Source organism: Suncus etruscus, chromosome 5 (genome assembly GCF_024139225.1).
Source record: "Suncus etruscus isolate mSunEtr1 chromosome 5, mSunEtr1.pri.cur, whole genome shotgun sequence".
NCBI classification, from domain to species: domain Eukaryota; kingdom Metazoa; phylum Chordata; class Mammalia; order Eulipotyphla; family Soricidae; genus Suncus; species Suncus etruscus.
In genome coordinates this window covers 119,163,720-119,176,159 of record NC_064852.1, presented here as the reverse complement: position 1 = coordinate 119,176,159, position 12,440 = coordinate 119,163,720, and the positions used below count along the sequence as shown (strand labels likewise).

General features: G+C 36.8%; 1 non-coding gene across 1 annotated transcript; it reads right to left on the bottom strand.

The window, feature by feature from the left end:
• Window positions 1–11,808: 11,808 nt before the first annotated feature.
• LOC126010306 (U1 spliceosomal RNA) lies at window positions 11,809–11,967 on the bottom strand. Its single transcript, XR_007496388.1, has one exon. It is a non-coding gene; the product is annotated as a U1 spliceosomal RNA (small nuclear RNA).
• Between the last annotated feature and the right edge of the window lie 473 nt (window positions 11,968–12,440).

Genomic DNA, 12,440 nt, shown 5'->3' with positions numbered 1-12,440 from the left:
CATTTAAAAATTTTAGGGACCCCTGATTTAGACACTTTGAACCCCTCTGGTATTTATGTAACCCTTTGAAGCTCAGTCTGATGGAAATTCTGTGCTTCTCACAAATTACTATGTCCAGCCATGGCACTCTCACAGATGCCACAAGCAAGCTCTTCACACCCATGTACTCATCCAGAGCACACACAACATGTCCTGTCTGTGCTCAAATGGAGAGCAATGCTAGCATGACCATCTTATGTGCCCTTCACTCTAAGCCATCATTTGGGGGAGTAAAGGATAGATTCCCCCAAGGTTAAATGTTTCTGAAGTCCCACAGGGAAATAAAGGGCAATGTCATCTTCTTTGGGGTTTCCCCTGAATTTATCCAGAATGTCTCAACTTCAAGGTGTTCCTGTTGAGGAGGAATGATCAGAATTTTTTTTACTTTAAAGAAACTACATCACATAGTTGACATAGTTGACTGCAATACATTTATTTTCAGATAAATGATAGCAGTTATTTAAAAAAATATATAGAAAGCTCCTTATACCCTCTTGTCCTCCTGATCCTGATCTGTCATCCCTCTATATTTAACCCTCTTTACCCTCAGATCTTAATGTATTAGGTACAGAGACCAACCTCGGGCCCCAGTAAGCCACCACCCAGTTCCCAAAGCGAAGGACACCCTCTCAGTCCCACATCTCATGCCTCAGCAAGAAGCTACAACCACCATTCCTGGTGACTCATTCTATGTGGCCCTTCTTCTCACACCCTCCCCTAAATGTGGACTATTGCATGCTACCTGATTCAGCTTCAAAAGGACCCTCAGCTCAAGGACACTACTTGATCCCTTACTGCTGCAAACCATTTCTCAAACTCAATAAGACCATGGTGTGGGATGAAAGTGTCCCCCTGGATCTCACCTTTCACAAGACTATCTCAAAAGACTTAATGGGAATATCTATATTTTCTTTGTATGTTTAATACCTCAATAGATATACCTCTGAGTGTGTTTATTTCCAAAGGTAAAGGTAGCCTCCCCCATCCCTTGCTTTTATTTCATTATACATATATATTCTTTTTCTATTTTTATTTTATATGTATTTATATTATATTATATGTATATATATTATTTATATGTATTATATGTATGTATTTTATTATATTTCATATGTATATATTTAATTTTGCTTGTTTTGGTTCTTCTTGGTATGAAATTCTAAAGGAAAAAGTCTTACTTGGGATAAAAACTCAGGTCAAAACCAGGGCACAAAGATTGTATAGTCTGTCACTCTTACCCCCAAATGCACCAGTAATATAATATGGCACCGTTCCCTTTTGCATAGACATACTAAAAGGGGGAAGATCTTATGTATAGAAACAAGCTCTTATATACTAGGAATAAGAACCCATACATATTATAATACAGGGGCGCCTCCCACCCCGAACATTTGTCATGGAACTACTTAGACTCCATGTGATTTGATAGCTACAGTCCAAACTCAAACCCCAGATCCCAACCATAGAACCAACATAGTTCCCTGCAATAGCACCAGGAATCAAACTCCCTCCTGGGACTTCATAATACCTCTCTGGCACCAACTTGCACCAGGCGGATACTACATCTTAATGATGAGGAAACAGCAACAACCTGACTAAGCGCAGGTTGCCCTGTCTCATCACCTAACAGTAAGATGAAATCAGGAGACATTCTGTCCTTTTATCTGTGCAAAAGACCAAGATCACGAATCACAGAAGACGAACTTTGACAATCTCGACTGAGCAGAACTTTTCCTGGAACCAACAAGAAAGACCCTAGCCTAGGCTCCAGCCTAGGATTTGTACAAAAACCAAGATCTTTAATTCCTGAATTCTGACTTTGACAACCATGACTGAGCAGAACTTCTGGAACCATAAAGACTCTATCCTAGACTTCATCCTATGACCTGTGCAAACACCAACATCTCTAATTACAGAGGACTGATTTTGTCAACCACAACTAAGCTGAAAGTTTCCTGTCACCATAAAAAGACCTTAGGGCTTGATAATGAGGATGTCTGGAGCCTATAGTTGTTCCCATGGCAGTATGCTTCAAGGATGGAGAAACCCTGTATCTCTTAGGCCAAAGGAATTCCCTTTCTAATTTCCCCAATACTTACTGTGCCTATGCAAAAACAAAACAAAAAACAAACAAATAAACCACAAAATCTTACCAAATCACCCTTCCTTTTTTTCTTTTCTTTTTTCTTGTTGTTTTTGTTGATGCTGTGCTTTTTTTTTTGTAGTTGCTTGTTTTGTTTTTTCTCCTTTCTGTTTTTAAATTGACATTTATATCTTCTAGATAAATGTCTCCTAGCTTTCTTTTTTATTTTTATCCAAAAAAACCTCAGAACTTGAATTATCTTGTTCTGCCTCATAAATTGAGAATAAAAATAAAATGGATGGTACCAGAAGCAAATAGTCACATGAACATTGAGTGGAACTAAAAACTGATCAGACCTAAACACCAAACCCAAAGTCAATGACAATAGAATCAAGCTACCCAATATACAACAAGCTATATACAAAGGGAACCTGTTACACTAGCAGTTTGGGGGGCAAAGGGAGGAGGTATGGGATGCCCACTGGGAATAGTTGTGGAGAGAGGACAACACTGGTGGTGGGATGGCCCTAATTCACTGTTAATATGTACCTTAAGAATAACTGTGAAAGACTTGTAATTCACATTGGTCACAATAAAAGTTATTTTAAAAAGTATATAAAGAGAGAGAGAAAATAAAAAAATAAGAGAAGAAAAAGGTTTTAAAAAATGAAAACATACAGTAGCAAGCAAGTTTGTGAAAATTATTGTATCACCAATGAAGCCATTAATACAGTGGCAGGTTTAGTAAACTCTTCATGTTAGCTGTCTATTCTGTTAAATAAGTATGTGACAGCATCAAACAAATGAAGTTGTCCAAAAATTCAAAGCACTATTACTGATACAAAGGTTTTTGTGGAGCATGGTTACAGCTGTGAAGCCTCCTAAAAGAAGGAGAATGTGGGGGAAGGTGCCTGCACTCATTTCAAAAAAGCCCTGATGATATCAGCCCAAATACTGGTGCATCAGGTTTGTTCACTTTTCCTTCTCTGAAGAGAATCATAAAGAAGTAGTGAGGCAGGGCCACAAGCAAAGAGGTGATTGTGGGTGATGGATGTAACAGGCATGGCTTTAACAGGTCAGAAGCTTGGTCCTCCTCTCCTCCCAAGATTGCCAGCTTTCTGCTGAATGAACAGTATGTCCATGGTTTACTTCTATTTCCAGAAAAGAGTAAGTCAATGGAGCTAGCCTGGTGTGAATATGGCAACTGCATTTGTGAAGATCAGGATTCTTTAAGAAATGCTTCTCTCACCTCCATATCATACTTTTCTCTCCACAATGCACAAAGGGCAAATAAATAAAAGTTTTCTTTTCCCTTCTTCTGATTTAGCCCTATTTACCCCTGTGGGACCCAGGAACCTGCACCAGACTGCCAAGTGAGAGAATAGGATTTAGAATCTAGCTTAGATTTTGACTAGCAAGAGATTTTGACTCTGAGTTGTGCCTACTTGGACCAAGAAAATTTCTTTTTTTTTTCAATTTTCTGTGAAAATAATATATATAAACCTTATTTAAAGAGGTGTTAATTTTAGTCTGAGGGTATCTACTGCTCTCTTGTCATGAAGATACACTTTCCAAACTGCCTTGTGTTGTTGCTTTCAGATAAACCCACTTTTGTGAGTAAATAACTGATTGCTTTGTGCCTATGGTCAAAAGCAAAACTGTTTTTGTTTCTGTAGATAAGTACCCAGATTTTAAAAAATTATTTATTTAGTTTTGATTTTTGGGTCATACCCGGCGGCGCTCCTGGGTCACTCCTGGCTCTGCACTCAGAAATTGCTCCCGGCAGTTCAGGGGACCATATGGGATGCCAGGAATTGAATTAGGGTTCATTCTGGATCAGCCACGTGCAAGGCAAATGCACTACTGCTGTGCTATCACTCCAACCCCAATACCCAGATGTTAATTGCTAATGTCAGGCATATTGTCAAGTATTCATTAGTTAATTTCACATCTTGGGATAAGAATCTGAGTAGATAATATATTTTTTACTTTATTTTATTTGAAGGACCTTTTTGTTTTGTTTTGTTTTGTTTTACTTTTACCATTTACTGTATTTATATTGATTCATCATCAGTTTTGTTGAACAACATTTCAGTGATAGAGCTTCAGGTCTCTTCTTTGTTTTTCCCATCAGATAGATCACTCTGGTGGCTAAAGGGTCATACTTTTGACTACTTCCTTTACACTTGTATGTTGCCATAGGGAATTTGTGTCATCTGGAGTAATCAGTTCACAGAGAGGTGCATTTATAATCGGCACAAAGGTCTCCAACAATCTCCAAGCAACCAAAGTTCAGGCTGCAAATGGAAGAGATTAACAGAAACTGATGAATGACATGCTTTTAGTGAACTGGGGCCATGTCAGCCTTGTTACAAAGAAATATACTTATAAAGCAATGTGACACATAAGAATATCACAGTATTTTTAAGAATGAATGTTTTTACATATTTTATTTTTTAATAGTTTATTTAAGTACCATGGTTATGAAATTGTTCATGATTGAGTTTATGTCATGCAATGTACACCATCTTTCACCAGTTATCACTTTTTCCACCAACAGTGTACCAGGTTATCTCTCTCTCTATCTCTGTCTCTCTCTCTCTCTGTGTCTCCTTCTCTCTCTCTCCCTCCCTCTCTTTCTTTCTCTCTCTTTCTCTGTCTCTCTTTCCTTTTTGGCACTGTGGTTTGCACTACTATTACTGAAGGGGTACCATATATGTCATTTCATCTCCTTTCAGCACCCAGTTCTTATCTAGAGTAATCAGTTCCAACTCTCATTGTCATAGTGGACCCTTCTCTACCCTAACTGCATTCATAGCTCTTTGTGGCAAGCTTCCTACTATGGCCTGGTCCTCTTGGTTTGTTGTTGTTGTGTTTGTTTGTTTTGATTTTGGGCCACACCCAGTGACACTCAGGAGTTACTCTTGAGTAATCGATCCTGGCTTGGGGGACCATGGAAAGCCAAGGAATTGAACAGCCATCTATCCTAGGTCAGAAGCGTGCAAGGCAAACACCTTACCACTGTGCCACTGCTCTGGCCCCAGCCTGGTCCTCTTGGATCTCATTTCTATTGTCTCTGAATATTATTACCGTACTATCTTTTTTTTTAATAATTTTTAAATAATTTTATTGTGATAAAAGAAATTACAAGTCTTTCACAGTAATATTTAAGGTACATAGTGACAAAGAATTAGGGCCATTCCCACTACCACTATTGTCCTCCTCCCTCTACCCCTGTTCCCAGCATGCTTCACATACCTCCCCCACTTTGCCCAATGGACTACTAGTGTAAGAGGTCTCTTTTGTGTATAATTTGTTGTAGATTGTGCATCAATTCTGGTGTTGTTGACTTTGGGTTTGTTGCTTAAGTCTGATCATTTTTTATTTCCACTCAATGTTCATATGACTGGTTGCTCCTGGTACCATTCATTTTTTTCTTACTATCTTTTACTTTTAAAAATGAATTTTATTGTTTAGGATGATACCCAGCAGTATTCATGGGCTACTACTCCTAGCTAGGTGCTTAGGGGCTACTCCTGCAGTTTGGGGAGGACCATGTGGTGCCAAAGATGGACTTGTCTCCAGCGTGCAAAGCATATGCTTAGTTGGTTAAGTAAGTTTAACTCCAGTCTTTGCTAGCTTCTTTCTAATGCGATGAAAAGAGAAGAAAGAATGCTTTGCTAATAAGGATTATAAAAAAAAAGAATATTTAGGGTCCTTCTTAGATGATATTTTTCAGTGTTTTTTTCCCTTTTTTCTGTCTTTATAAAAATTGATGCACTGTAGTAAAGTAATACACTACATAAATTCTAGTTATATTAGCATAAAAATAAAAAGCAATCACAGGAAATGATTGCATTATAAGTATGCTTATAAATTCAATATCTTTCTTTGTAAAAGATGCACTACATGATCTCTAGTGGGGGGGGAATGTTTACTTCATATCTGAAAATGGGCTCTTTTAGTATAAAAAAGGAAAAATACCCAGAATGCTTAATGTGAATTAAGAGAATTGCAATTAGTCTGAACAACTCTTCTTCCTGTTCTGAAGTACTCACTAATATTTGATAGAAATGTCATGTCTGATGGGCTGTGAAATGAGAATGTAATATTTGTAGTTGCCCCTGCCCATGCCACAGGATTGTTTTAGAAGATTAAATGAGCTAGTAGTACAGGCAAAAAGGTTGACCCTACACCACCATACAAGCTATCCTTTTATTCTGAGCTCTCTAGTTGCCAAGGTCTGGCATTATCTGTAAAATGGAGAGTATAAATATTTGATATATAATATTTGATATTTGCAATATAATGTCCTTAAAAATGAACCTACACCTAAGAAAGTTTGGATGAAACTTGACACATGCCCCACCTTTCTTTTAATGCAAATGTAGAATTGTAATGCAGAATGCAGTTGATTAAAAATGAAAGAAATGTACTCAAATGCCTGAAGACAATAGTGAATATTGTCAATAGTGACTCAGACCCATGACTGATGTACAATTCTACCTCTAAGCATGACACTAGGAGAAAATAAAACAACAGTACTTTAAGGTTTCATCATAAAAAGGTTTGAATTCTCTCTCTCACAGACACACACACACACACACACACACAAAGTTACACACATGCTCTCTCTCTCTCTCTCTCTCTCTCTCTCTCTCTCTCTCTCTCTCTCTTTCTCTCACCATTTTGGGGCCACGCAGAAAGTTTTGTTTTCCACAAGTGCTTCTCAGAATATTATATAGTCTTGCATAAATAAACATGTGATCTTATGCCTTATTATCTATTACTGGTTACAAGCATGGTTTTTTCTCCTTTGGCCAGGTCATTCCATGTGATTCTTTTTATACTTTCTATAATTCTCCCAAATATGTACTAAAGGGTAAATCACATTATTTATTACCTATATAGTTTGTATCACATTGAAAATTTTGACAAAATGAACAATGCTGTTACAAGACTATCACAGGTTTATAGTCAGGGTTTGGGGATACCCCATAGACCCGTGAAGTAGGCATTTAAAAGTAACCCTTCAAGCAGTTAAAAATACTTTTTTATTTGCTAGCAGGTAGTGTGAAAATTGTCTCTGTCTGAGAATTGGCCTGGAATTTTGGGACAAAAACATATGTCAAGTTGAGATTCCATTTCCAGATGTTTTTCAACTTCTAATTTTTCCCCTGAGTGGCCAGTGAAAGCATCTATGAGCTCAGGGGACAGAAAGGCAAGTGCAGGATCAAGAGCAAGCTGAGAGAAGGATTGGCAGGAAGACAGGTGAGAGCACCAGGACTCAGTGAGATAAAAGCCTAACTGCATATCTCACTCAAGCCTACTTCTTCCTGCAAGAAATCCCTCAGTTCTCTAATCTGCACACCAGACAGTTAAGAACCAGAGAGATTTGTGGGAATATAGAGTTAAGAAAATGAAGAGACCTCCTTACCAAAGAAACAGAAGAAGCTTTTGTTGAGTTCACAGTATGGAAGCAGAGAGTCATATTTTTTTTCTCTGTTTTGTCTCTTAGTTGGTTCTATTTGGCTCTCATAAATACATTTCTGTTTAAAATTATATCCAAGTTGCACCCTTCTACCCTTATATCAGAGGGCACCACTCTTCTCAAGGCTTAATCAGGCAGGGCTGAGTCTTGCATCCAGATGAGCAGTCTTTGTGGAGTATCATTTTGGTGTAATAGAATCTTGACAATAATGACTTACAAGTAACTCATTAGCTTCTTACAGTTCAAAAATATGTGTGTCTTTGGGGCATATCTACATGACAGTGAATAAATATGAAAGAAATACAATTCATTGCTTTGTTTAGAAAGACACATTAATTTCTTTTCAGGAAAACCAGCTTGAGGAACTGATAGTTCTGCTCTTGTTCTTCGTTAGGTAAATTCTCATACTTAATTAATTCTCACAACAGACAAGTCTCTGGCATAGTAACTTGTTGCCCAATTCTCAAACTGAAACCCTCACCCCTTCTTATTTATCTATATATCGCTCCTGGGTTATGAGCCTTGTGGAATTATGATTTAGGTATCCTCCTACTATGTTGGAAGCCCCTTAATCTTGGTGTAATTCCTCTGAACAACTTACACTACACTTAGTACTTTGCTTTGAGTGATTTCTTTATAAATCAACATAAAGGAAATATTTTTAAGCCATGAAAAAGATAAGTGCTACTTACTGAGTGGCCACTAAAGTAACCAGCACTCTGTTAACCCTATGAAGACATGATCAATAACAAGGAGGGGTTAACATAATGCTATCTTTCAGTGTCAGAATGAATATATTTGCTCTAAAATCAAGAGTAAAGTTGTTTTCTGTATCTTTTCTTACTCAATGTAGTACCAGAAGTTTTAACTACTGAAACATGATAAAAAAATAGTAAAAAATTGCTTACATTTCTTACATGCTTACATGCTTTTCTATGTGGAAATTCCCCCAAAATATATCAAACAGATTATTAGTCAGTTTTGTAAGATAAAAGAATACATCAATACAAAATTTAATTGCATTGCTAATAAACTGACAGGTAAAACCAAATTAAAAATAATGCCAATTACAATTGCTTTCAATAAAAATGAAATATTTAGGTAAAAATTTAACAGAACTTGCACAGGTTATCTCTGAAAAAGCTGATGCTGAAAAGCCAAACTTGTTTTCAAGAGTGTTAACTCTTATCTTTCATGATTTTTGGAAATTGGTAGGAAAATATGCAAAAAACACAAGTGCCTAAATGAACATAATCATTGGCAGCACCTATACTGATAAAATTAAATTAAATTATTTTTGTGATAAGAATGTGATACAAAGGACAACCAGACATTTTCTTCAAAAGCTATTAGGGGAGTGTTTTCCTCTTTAGTTAGTAGTTTCTACAGCGCATGCCAAGAGAAATACTAGAAATTGTTCAAAATAAGTGATGCAATCTTGCATAACATGGTTTTTAATCATATTACTACAGTATGTTAAGAAATATTGACTTAGATATAGTAAAATAAGATAAAAGTAATTAATTAGCAAACTATTTCTGTTTTAGTGAAAATAATATCTACTAATAACAAAGGATGTAATCCAACTGAAAATTTATCTGTAAGTAAAATAATAAAGAAAGTAGGGAGAAATACCTTATCAGATGAGATCAGACACATTCAGAGTGGTATGTTAGTAGTCAGAAAAATATAGATCAGTTGTGAAAGAATGGTAGTCTTACCAATGATTAAAATGTTTCAGTAAATTTTTCCTCTATAATTAGGACAGATGATATTGGCACACAACAAGAGGAAAAGATTGATGAAAGGACTAGAAAGTGAAGAATTAGTTACCACTGTACATACATTACAATGTATTATAAATTTGCTGTCTCAAATTTTGGGGAGAAATGTAAATTTAAGTAAGTGGTAACCCTACAATAACATGCAATTAGATATTTTCCTAATATCACCCACCAGAATAGATTTCAAATGGAAAGGAGACAATATTAAAAAGTGATATATTCAATATGATAAATAGCAGAGAGCAAGCTGAGTGAATTTATAGTATGAATATGGGGAAATTTCTCTAAGTAGAATCCAATTGTCTAGAAGTAATAAAGGGACAGGTAAATGTTTTTGTCTGCCCATCTTAGAACTTTTATATGGGAAAAAACTGATGCAAGCAAAATGTAAAGAAAAATGGTAAAGTTAAGGAAAATTTGATATAAGCAAAACAAGGTGATCCTGTTTTGGTATGATCCTCCTATCTGGGTTTTGTTTGTGATGAATAGTATTCATGTTATAGAGATGTTTAGTTGAATATTTATAGATAGAATTATCTGATGTTGACTAAGATGTGATTCAAGTGATCGAATACAAGGCTTGCTATGCAACATTCTGGTTACAGACCTCTCAGGCATATAGGATGCTACCCTGATGGTATCTAAGTACCTCTGAATCTGAGCCATCTTCATCCTTAAGTACACTGGGATTGGTCAAAAATTTATGTGTTGTCTTAAATTTGTTTCATAAAAATAAGTGAAAGGAAAGGTTAGATGAAATTAAAATGGCCATAAAATAAATATTGGTGTCATTTGGGTGATGAGTAAAAAAAAACTAAACTCCTGCTTTCTCCATTCTCTCTCCTTTATTATCTATTTGACATTTTTTATACTTGAAAGATAAAACATTTATAAGAAAAAAATCACAGTCAATATAGAAAACTTGGGGCCGGAGCGATAATACAACATGCTATGTGCTTTGCACATAGCAGATCCAGGTTTGACCCCCGGCATCTCATATGTTCCCCGATCCTGCCAGGAGTGATTTCTGAGTGCAGAGCTAGGAGTAACCCCTGAGCACTGCTGGATGTGGCCCCCAAACCAAAAAATAAAATTATTAAAGCCATGTTCAAAATGTGTATAAACATACAGGCAAATAATAACCTTTGGCCTATAAACCTTATCTGTTGTATTTTTAATAAAGGTCATTGAAAGAGGAGAGAGAGAGAGAGAGAGAGAGAGAGAGAGAGAGAGAGAGAGAGAGAGAGAGAGAGAGAGAGAGAGAGAGAGAGAGAGAGAGAGAGAGAGAGGGAGAGAGAAGAAAATGTCTGTCACAGAGGCAGGAAGGGAAGAGGGCAAGAGGGGGAGCGAAAGGTTTGGAAACTGAGGACACTAGTGGTGGGAAATGTGCCCTGGTGTTGGATTTTGTACACTATATGACTGAAGCTCAATCATAAACAATTTTATAACTGAAAAAACTATCACAATCAGCCTCGTAACCACAGTGCTTAAATAAATAAATTTTAAAAAATGTTTCCTGAGACTAGAGGCAGCAGAAGGTAGGGCAGCTGGAAGGAAAACAGTGTAATACCATGACCCACAGCAGTAAAGCAAAAGAAACTTGGAACTCCTGGTGCTAACTAAAACCTCAGGAGGTAGACATGGGACCCAGGGAGAGAGTCCTTGGAGTCTAAGTCTTGCATAGTGCCTATGGGTAGCGTTGACTACAAGAACACAGTTGAGAAGTTGCCACAGAGATCACAAAGCCCAGAAAACCTGAAATATGTATCCAATGGCCCTTTCCTCAGATAGTTTGCCAGCCCTGCTTTAGAGCCTTACAAAAGTGTGATTTAGTGTCCTCTCTTCCCTATTTTTTACCAACATAAACCCTCCAGAACTTGTGCACATGTGTATATATGTATGTACATATGTATGTATGTATGTATGTATGTATGTATGTATGTATGTATACATATATATTGGAGCTCCAGAGGTCTCCACTTTTCTTTTCCCATAGTCAAAAAAAAAATCTAAAGTGAGTATCTTCTAACTCACATGAGAATTTTAACTGGTACAAAAACCCAATAAATAACTATAAATCAAATGAATCCATGAACCCAAGAGGCTCCCTGCAAATTGCCAGGACTTCATCATCACTACATTGCTAATATCCCAGGATGATGCCACCTCTCTATAGCCCTAGAAACAATTTCCCATCCCCTGTATACAGTTGCCAGGATAAATGACCACAAGTCAAAAGGAAGTTCAAGGATAAGAAGTATAAATATCCTCTTCTGCCAGTTCTTCTCCATGGCTTTCTCTTCAATTTCTGATTTCTAATTTTGAAAATGGATCCAAGTTTAGAAATTAAACAGACTAAGGCTTTTTCTGGGGGCTACAGCTTTTAGTCTACTGGTCGGTTTTTTTTTTCTTATAAGCACGAACGCATTCCCCCACTACCACAAACTATGCAGTTGAATTTCCAACATTTGGGGAAATTCCAGGGATCAGCACACCAGGAATGCAATGGGTGAGCGTTACCCTGGGGAAACCACCTTCATGATCATAGTATTTTCCTGCCAACTAAGTATTCACTTATCTTTTTATTTCTCCCTGTCAGTGGTAACTTCTTTTTGTCAGTTGCCCCTCCATTTTGTGTCTCAAAATGCCAAGATCTATTAATCCTCTCTATAGTTCTGTAGAACAGGCTGTCTTGCTATCACTAAAATCTACAATAATTCTCTATAATAATTGTGGAGTGATTGGAATCCTTTCATCCCTATTATGATCAGTAAATTTAGGTCTTTGTGGCTTCTCTGATTTCAACTCTTAACTACAGAGGAGAACTACCATGGAATACTTCCTAGGAGTATTTTATAGTCATGAATATATGAACATTCCTCCAAAACATGATCTTCTGGTGCATTTTCATGTCCACTTCACTAAGCCTTTCACTTCAATTTGCCCAGAGGTCCTCACAGCCATGTAGGCATTTATACCAACCTTGCATCACTTTTCCATGTTTCTAGGTACTATTCTCATAGTAAGTCAAACACTTCTCATG